At 39.6% G+C, this 8,520-nt stretch overlaps 1 long non-coding RNA gene across 1 annotated transcript in view; it reads left to right on the top strand.

The window, feature by feature from the left end:
* Nucleotides 1–6,601: 6,601 nt before the first annotated feature.
* Nucleotides 6,602–8,520, top strand: part of LOC124393502 — a 17,520-nt gene continuing 15,601 nt past the window's right edge. The window contains exon 1 of the long non-coding RNA XR_006927336.1: nucleotides 6,602–6,704. This is a non-coding gene — a long non-coding RNA (uncharacterized LOC124393502). The remainder of the gene's footprint in view (nucleotides 6,705–8,520) is intronic.

Here is an 8,520-nt window from a genome sequence, read left to right as displayed (position 1 = left end):
ACAGTAACCTCCTGGATCTACCTCCTGGCTGTTCATCTGGAACCATCCTCAGCAACATGCAATCATTCAGAAGCAGGGTGTCAAGATGAATCAGGAACATCCAGAAACATGACTGATTGGTGTGTTCTATTAGATAAATTGGATTTCCTTATGACTTCTTTACATGTTTAATGGTTCTAATGTTCTGAAAGGTCTTGTATTCTTGAATTTTCTGAAGAACTTTAATTAACGGTTTTACATGGAACTTTTTGGTAGTCTCCCATACTAACAAATTGCATATACAGGAAATGCTACCGGCAATGGAATGTTGTTGTATTTTACGATGTAGGGTCGTTAAGGATTACTACAGGTCAGGGTCAAACGAAGGTCAACAAATGTAAAATTGTGGGGTTTTGAGATATAAATTGAATAGAGACCCCTGACCAAGGGTTCTAGATTTGGTTATATTATTCTTTTTTACATCTTATTCTTTTCCCTGCTGTTCTATAATTTCTGTGGAAGGTTGATGTGTTTGTTTTCTTTTTGTTCTCTTCATGCGTTACTATTTTTACTTGAGAAGTTCTTATAAATAATGAACAAGGGGGAAAAGGGGATAGCAGCGATTCTGCAGCGGCCAAGTGGAATCTGCAGCCACCGAAGCGGCATCATTATCTTTTCCTGCTTTTTTCATTTTGGGACGGAGAGATAGGATGCATGGAGGATATTTTGGAGACCAGGGAAAGATCTGGATTAGAAAGAGAGAAATGTGGAAGTGTAGACAAAGTTTTGTCCACCGAGACTTGAGCACGAATTTGGCGCTGTGTTTAATTCGGGGCTGGAATGAAAATAGTGTGAATGTGTTCTACTACTTTTTACAATTTACAATTAGAATAAAAAAGAAATAAAATAAATGTATTTAACACAAATGTAAGCCACAAACCATTCCAAGTACCTTCGTTTTTTTTATGTTGTTGTTTAGCTCTAAATAGGATCCTCCAGCATTTGAATCCTATTATTTGAGTTTCTCTTTTTTACTTTCTTCCATTGTCCTTTCCACCTAATCGACTGTATTTTCTCTGGTCTTCTCCGACTCTTTGAGAATTCTCCTCTTCCGTTTTTTCCTCATTTTCTTAAATGCAATATCACCCTCTCCTGTTTCACTCTTCTCCTTATCAATTCATTTTCTTCTCTTCTCTATTTCCTGAATTTATTTTTCCTCTTTAGTTTTCCTCCTCAAATATAAAATCGATATTCCTTTCTTTTGTTTCTCATTTTCTTAAATATTTTTTCTTCTCTCCTCCTTTTCCTCCCCTCCCATCTCCTGACTTCTTCGCCTCTAATTTGTATCTGGTCTGTTGATTCTCCAGTTGGATCTTCATTCCTCTACTGTTAGGTGTTTTTCTTACTTTTCTTTTCCTAACATCTCTTCTCCTCTCCACCCTCCCTTCTGTTTTTCTCCTCTACTACACTCTCCTCTCCTCTACACTGTTTTCTGTTACACTCTGATATACTTCACCTCAGTTTTTCTTTCCTCCTGTTTTCTAAAACTATTCTCTCTTAATCTTTTTCCTCTAATTCCCCTTTCCCTACTCGTATTTCCTCTCCTTTAGTTTTCTTCATTTTACTCTTCTCTTCTCTTCTCTTCTCTTCTCTTCTCTTCTCTTCTCTCTCTTCTCTTCTCCACCTCAATTTGGAAATCTCCTCTCCTGCTTTCCATCCCTTTTTAAGATTTCCTCTCCCACTTCCTCTCTCCTGTGTTTTACCCCTTAACTCAGATTTTTTTCTTCTCTTCTCTTCTCTTCTCTTCTCTTCTCTTCTCTTCTCTTCTCTTCTCTTCTCCTGCTTTCCATTCCTTTTCTAGGATTATTTTTCCTCTCTTTGCCTATTTCCCTCTTTGCTCAGAATTTTTTATCCCACTTCTTCTTAATTCCATCTTCTCTTCTCTTCTCTTCTCTTCTCTTCTCTTCTCTTCTCTTCTCTTCTCTTCTCTTCTCCTCTTCTGGACAGGTGGCCAAGTTCACTCATCCTCCTCAGCCGTATCCACGACAACAGCCTCCTTCCTGTCACATGGCCAAGCCCAGCAGCCAATCGCTGACCCCAGCAAACCTTTCACTCAAGCGCTGTGAGCGCATGTGTGTGTGTTTGTGTGTGTGTGTGTTTGTGTAGGTCTATGCCTGCACACAAGCCAACATGTTCTTCCTCCCCCGGCGCGCTCTCCTCTGACCTCTTTTGTGGAAGTATCTCTTAACAGCAGTGTTAAGTGCACGTAATAATAGGTGACAGAGCGGTATGAGCGTTATCCTGCAGTGCTTTTCCCCTCCTAATCCACACTCTCCGCCATGAAAGAGCTTTCACCAGAAATATTGTACTTTTTTGGCACGGGCTCCTTAAGGGAAGGCAAAATTGTCAGAGTGCATTTCTCCCTCCTCCCGAGCAGTTCCTCATGAGAGACACCCACACACACTGTTTTACACACACACACACACACACACACACACACACACACACACACATGCGCTGAGGTAGAGCGGGCTGCTGGCCAGCAAAATTCCACCTAAAGCTCTGTTGGAAATTACTAAATTTTTCTACTGCATGATTCTGTCACCTTGCCTTAAACAGTTATGCAAACAGCCGCTTTCTCTCCAAGAAAGAGAGGGGAGGAGAAAAGAGAGAACGAGGAGAGGTCTGGAGGCGATGGCTGGTGTCAAGAACCCTAACAGGCCCTCAGGTTTTCCAGCCAGCCCAACACCGACGCTCAGAAAGTCTACAGTCTGGCCGATGCATGAGCTTTTTTTTTTTTCCATTTTACAGTCAAGAATACAAACCAGTAGTGTGAAGATTTTACGCGATTATTTCTTTCTAAGAGATTTCATTTCACACTTCATAATAGGGCAATTTAGCTTTCGTTTCCGTATAATCCTTTTAAAAGTACACAATTACAAGGTTTTATTCCTATTTAAAATCTACTACTGCTTTTAGACTGAAATATTTGTTCATTGTAATACAGTATGAACATTTGGTTGAATATTGGGAATTTACATTGTTTAGGTTTCATCTACTGTGTTTGGAGTTGCCCATAGGAAGGGATACTGTAGCTCAGTGGTTAAGGCTCTGGGTAACTGATCGGAATTCTGAGGGTTAAGTCCTAAGCTGCCATTCTTGGTGCCCTTTGGAAAGGCCCTTAAACATCAGTGCTAAAATTAAAATAAAGTAAAATGAAGGGTCTTAAAATCCACTATTCAGAGTAAAATTTACCAAGCAGCAAAACCTTAAAAAAATCTTATGTTATAATGTCATTTCCAGGTCATGATTTCTTTCCCCTTGCATCATTTTTATATATTAGATTTTCTATACTTTTTACTCACATTATTGTAAGTTTAGTGTGTTTGTTCTCCTGCTCATCAATCAGTGCAGTAGTTTACGTCGCTCAATTATTATAATTACTTTTACTCAGTAATGGATATGAAATGTAGGTAAGTACAATACATTAAACAAAATATACTTTAGTAAAAGTTAAATTACAGATTTCATTTAATTCACTTAAAAAATTGAACTAAACAAAAAAATATTCAATTACAGTCATTGTAATCCGTTACTGTCCACCTCTGCCTTTCTTTTACTTTGTGTTTGTTGGATTTACTTTATCTGATACACATTCATTTTGTATTTTTATTGTATTCTAAGTCAAAGGTCCACTCGGCAAACCCAAAACCTCAGTGCTGTTCCGTCTGCTTTAACGATTCCAAAAGTTCTCTTGCTCATCGTATGTTGGCAAGTCAGCGACCCGCATGAGAATGTTCGTGAATGTGGAGCCCAACTGGTCAGAGCTTTTCCTGTTCACTAGCTACGCTATTAGAAATCAGGGTCGTTTTGATGCCAAAGATGGGGCTGTTAATGGGCCTATTATGTTCACAATTGAGTCGAGGCAAATCACATTAACCCGTTGATTTTTGCTGCGATCGTTTTTGCTTAGTAAGAATTATTTATAGCAGTATTTGTTAAAGATACTTCAATCAGATACCCAGTTTAGTCGGTGAGGCGTTGGTGGTGGGGATGTTTGGGGTCACTATCATTTTATTTTACAGCTAGTTTTATCAACAGGAAACATCATGTACCCAAATTACACTTGCCAGCGTTCCTGCCGCTTTTGAAATGTCCTGGAAGTCTTCTTTTTAATACGTGTCAAACACCTTCTGCCATTCGCGCTGGATCGCTACAACGGTGTCAAATTGATGACCTTTAAGGCTGCGTTTTCATCTTTGGGAAAAGTGGGCGAAAGCCGCAGGAGCCTTAATCGGGTGAGAATGGTGGGTGCGGAAGTGAGATCATGTTGTTTCCGGCGAGAAACTCGTGTGAGGAGAGCTCGGTGACATGGTCAAAATTGCACCAGTTGTACAGCTCCTGATTACCACAGGATGTTGTATTTTGGCAAACTGAATATGAAGGTCGGTGCTCCCTGTGACTCTGCGTGCAGACATCTGTTGGCGTGTTACAAAACTAGTCTGTCTGTCTGTCTGTCTGTCTGTCTATCTGTCTGTCTATCTATCTATCTATCTATCTATCTATCTATCTATCTATCTATCTATCTATCTATCTTTATGTGAGTTGGGAGGTTTATTAAAAGAAAATTGTGGGATTAGTAGAATCTTTTCTGCTACACCGAGCCACTAGGTAGATAAGCCTGCACTTGGCCTCTTAAACCCTATTACACCTTCAGCCCTCTCGTCTAAACTCTTTCTCCATCATCAGCACTTCTGTTCCACCCACATACACACAGCCCCATTTTCAGCCACGATTCATCCCCATGCATCATCCTGCCACTGGCCATATCATATCTGACACCACACAGCCGCCTGCTTATTGGTTAATAATACTCTTATCTGATAATATAAAAGATAAACGATGGAGAAATTTTTATGTCGAAGCCGAACAACAACCGAGTGTGTCCCTCCATCCGTGGCTAACTCTTTTTGTTTGGGTTTGTGGGGGTAAGGAAATCCAGGTCACTTGCAATTAAACCTTTTATAAGTATTCAAAGTCACAACATTTGGTGCCTGGCCATTTCGCAGGCGTTTAGGGTGCTGAATTTAATGCAAGCGCCATCTGAAGTCGAGGTTAAGATGGCCTAATCTGTGATGAATAGGCATTAAGCCGGATATCTCGAGTGTGTTAACTTTTGTTCATCGTAATCCACGCTCTAGGCGAGAAGAGGTCACGACTGTCAGAGGCGGACGCGTGATGCGTTACTTCTTTCCCTGGCTTAATTTGGAATTAAAAATACATGCGCTCCACTTCGCTCTCATCTCGGCAAAGAGGCGTAAACAAGTATGAAATTAAGCGTCTTTTCAAAGTGTGGATGGCATGGAAAGGGAAAAGAGAGAAAATCTCGCATTATTCAGGTTACAAACCTCCAACTGAGCGCACTTATGCACACCCGCAAAGTGCTTTGGGCCTGCTGCTATGCGACATCAAGTCAGACTGCTAATGTTTAGCACCAGGACGGTGCACTGGAATGATATTTAGATTGATGCATTAGTGTATTAGCGTTCGGGGAAAAAAAAAAGAAGAGCACATTATCCTCGTACATAAGTGTTTGCCCGCATCGTCCTTATATCTTGATTTGCTCTTCTCTTTCTCATGCTGTGAGAAGCCTCCATTTCCATCATGCTGCAGATTCGTCTTTTTTTGGTTTCCTGACTGGATGGGCTGCAGGGAGCCATAACATATGCTGGATTTTGTCTCCTTTATTCAAGAATTCGTCTTCTTCTCATATTTGTTTACACAAATTAGAGCGTGGTGTTTTTCCACTCGTTTCAGCATCGGCATCTCAGTCGCTTCTTTTTTTTTTGTTTTGTTTTGTTTTAGTGAAATCCGGGTCCGTCCTTGTTTCAAGCTCAGGGTTCATGCCGAGGCCACGGCACCTCGAGTTAAAATAACAAACGCACCGCCCCATGTCCCAGAGGCACCGGTGTGTCATCATCTGCATATCCAAAGCCCATCTGCATCACAATCACAGATTAATATTCATTTTCTGCCTCAATTTGCATGGCTCGTGTTAACGGCGCTGTTGTGAGCTGTCTTCTCGGACTCGCCACCAATCTGTTTGCACTGTATGCCAGGCTTTTTACAGTAGCAGCCTCCTGATTTATGATATGATAATGATTCAATGCGTGCAAATGTAAATGGAGTCGGTCGTGGGGGGGGCGGGGTAAGCGGATAGCAGCGATGTATAAATGGGATCTACAAATCTAGTAACATGGTGAACCGGTGACCAGTGACTCATAAGTGGTGCTTCCAGAATTGCAAAAGATTTCTACTCTACACTTCTTATATAAGTGTATCTGCTCCAAAGAGTCATGTCTTGAACTGGAGTAGTTTATAAATGCTTATGTATATGGCACCAGCCCACTTGAAAATACTGGGAAGAATAACTTTTTCCACTGGTGGTTGAGAAAAACTCATCGGAAGTTGCTGCGGCTGAAATTTAGCAAAATAAAACATGAAAATGACATTACATTACAATATCATTAATGACAATTAAATCTACAACAACAGGACTACACCTCCCATCAGCCCCTGCATCTCATATGACTCACTCACACCTTTACCTTGTTACCTTGATTACTACTTGGATATGGTCTCACTCTTTACAGCATTCACTGCCTGGTGTTTGTCCTCCATGGTTGCTTGCTCTTATGGTCTACAGTCTACAGCATCTTGATCAGGTTAGAATGTCTTCTAGTTCTTTTTGTCTTTTGTTTGTACTTTTGCAACTTTTAATTAAATATTACCTACACCTGATGTGCTGGATCAAGTGGTATTTTACAAGCTCAATTAAACCAGGACATCTGATTTGTAGAATCTAAATATGGAGCTCACATGTATAACTATATGAGGTGGCATCCAAAAGTTTCGAGACTAGCTTTGCTTAAAATAAGGTATTTTATTTATCTATGTTTACACACCAGCACCTTCAAAATAGTCCTCTTGCACAGCAATACAGCGCTCCCAGCGTTCCTGCCACTTATGGAATGTATCCTGGAAGTCTTTTTTTTACGAAGCATGTAAAGCACCTTCTGAGATTCTGAGAGGTCGAAGTCCACACAAGCCAAATTATTCCCACTGCACATAATTTTAAAAAAGTTTGCTATTAGTTCCATTTGTATTTGATTACCATATAGTTTCATATAATGTAATAATGTCTTGAATTTATAAAATTACTAAAAGGCATGAAAACCAGCAAGCCACATTGATTGGTAATTTTACTTTATTTTCTATTTTATACCATTCTTCCATGACATTATGCTTGGTATACATTGTACAATTTTGTGTACAACAGGAAACAATTTTAATCATTTTTTTTGGTTGTGCCTCCTAATTAATGGTCCTACACACAATTTTAGGACACGGACAGGGTTAGAAAATTTAGAATCTCCATTTCACAGTGTGCTTGCTGCTATTACCAATGTCTACTGACTATCCAATAAACATTCCATATTCATTACCATGACATGGTGCTGAAACATAAATACCATGGAGGTGAAAAGTGCTAAAAAGTACATTGGATTCTAATAAGGAATGTTTTGTAGGAGTGGAGGTCTTGCATGGTTATGTACAGTATGCTTACAGTACCTTAAGCTCCCTTTGCAAAATTGGCATTCCAAGTTGGCTTCTTTTGGTCAATTCTCTTACTCTGCTTTTCCAGTACACATAAAAACCACAATACTTGCATGCTGGAGATTTTTTTTTTCCCTACACTATATTGCATCATTCAAACGATGTCATCATTATACAAAATACAAGTCAAATTCATGTCAAACAGTAAGTAAATATTGCTGAAATCACACAGTCTGTAGAAGGCATTAGAACTTAGAACATTAGTGTCTAGCTTAACCCAAGGCTAACCTTTTTTTGTTGTTTATGTCTTGTTAGCACAGCTCTTGTAACTTTATATAGCTGAGTAAAACTATTGAAGAAAGAAGCAGCCGTGTTTATTGGCCAATTTACGCTGATCTCTGTCAGACCCGATCCAACTCGGTCATTTCCTAACAAGTGGCCCATGATAGGCCGTTTTTATTGTGTTTGACCGCGGCAAGAACTGGGACGATTATTACTTATGATCCATTTACCATTTGGACAGGTCTGACATGTTTGCTGATTTTTCTCTCACCCCTGAATTCAGACTCTCTGACTGAGAGAGTTCATGTTATTAACTCCTCTGGGAGAAATGCCAGGATGTTCATTCCCTAATCTGCAAAACGTATTCATAAGAATTCAGATGTGTGAAATGAGTTGAAACACATTCCATATGAAGAGCATGTTTCACGGGTGCAAATGAAAGGTTTTACCTTTTATTTATTTAGCATGTTTAACATTTATACTATATTTTATTACTTACAAATTGATGTATGTCTAGTCAGAGGTGAAGCTGAAGCACAACTATCTGAAAGTCACTTGCTCCTTTAGCTTTTTTAGCTGTTATATTAGCTACCCTATAAAAGTAGCTAGTAACCTCTAGCTAATTTTGCTCCGTATTGTAGC

This window comes from Silurus meridionalis, chromosome 1 (genome assembly GCF_014805685.1).
Source record: "Silurus meridionalis isolate SWU-2019-XX chromosome 1, ASM1480568v1, whole genome shotgun sequence".
NCBI classification, from domain to species: Eukaryota; Metazoa; Chordata; class Actinopteri; order Siluriformes; family Siluridae; genus Silurus; species Silurus meridionalis.
Note: the sequence above shows the minus strand (reverse complement) of the source record. Positions and strands in the feature narration are given on the sequence as shown.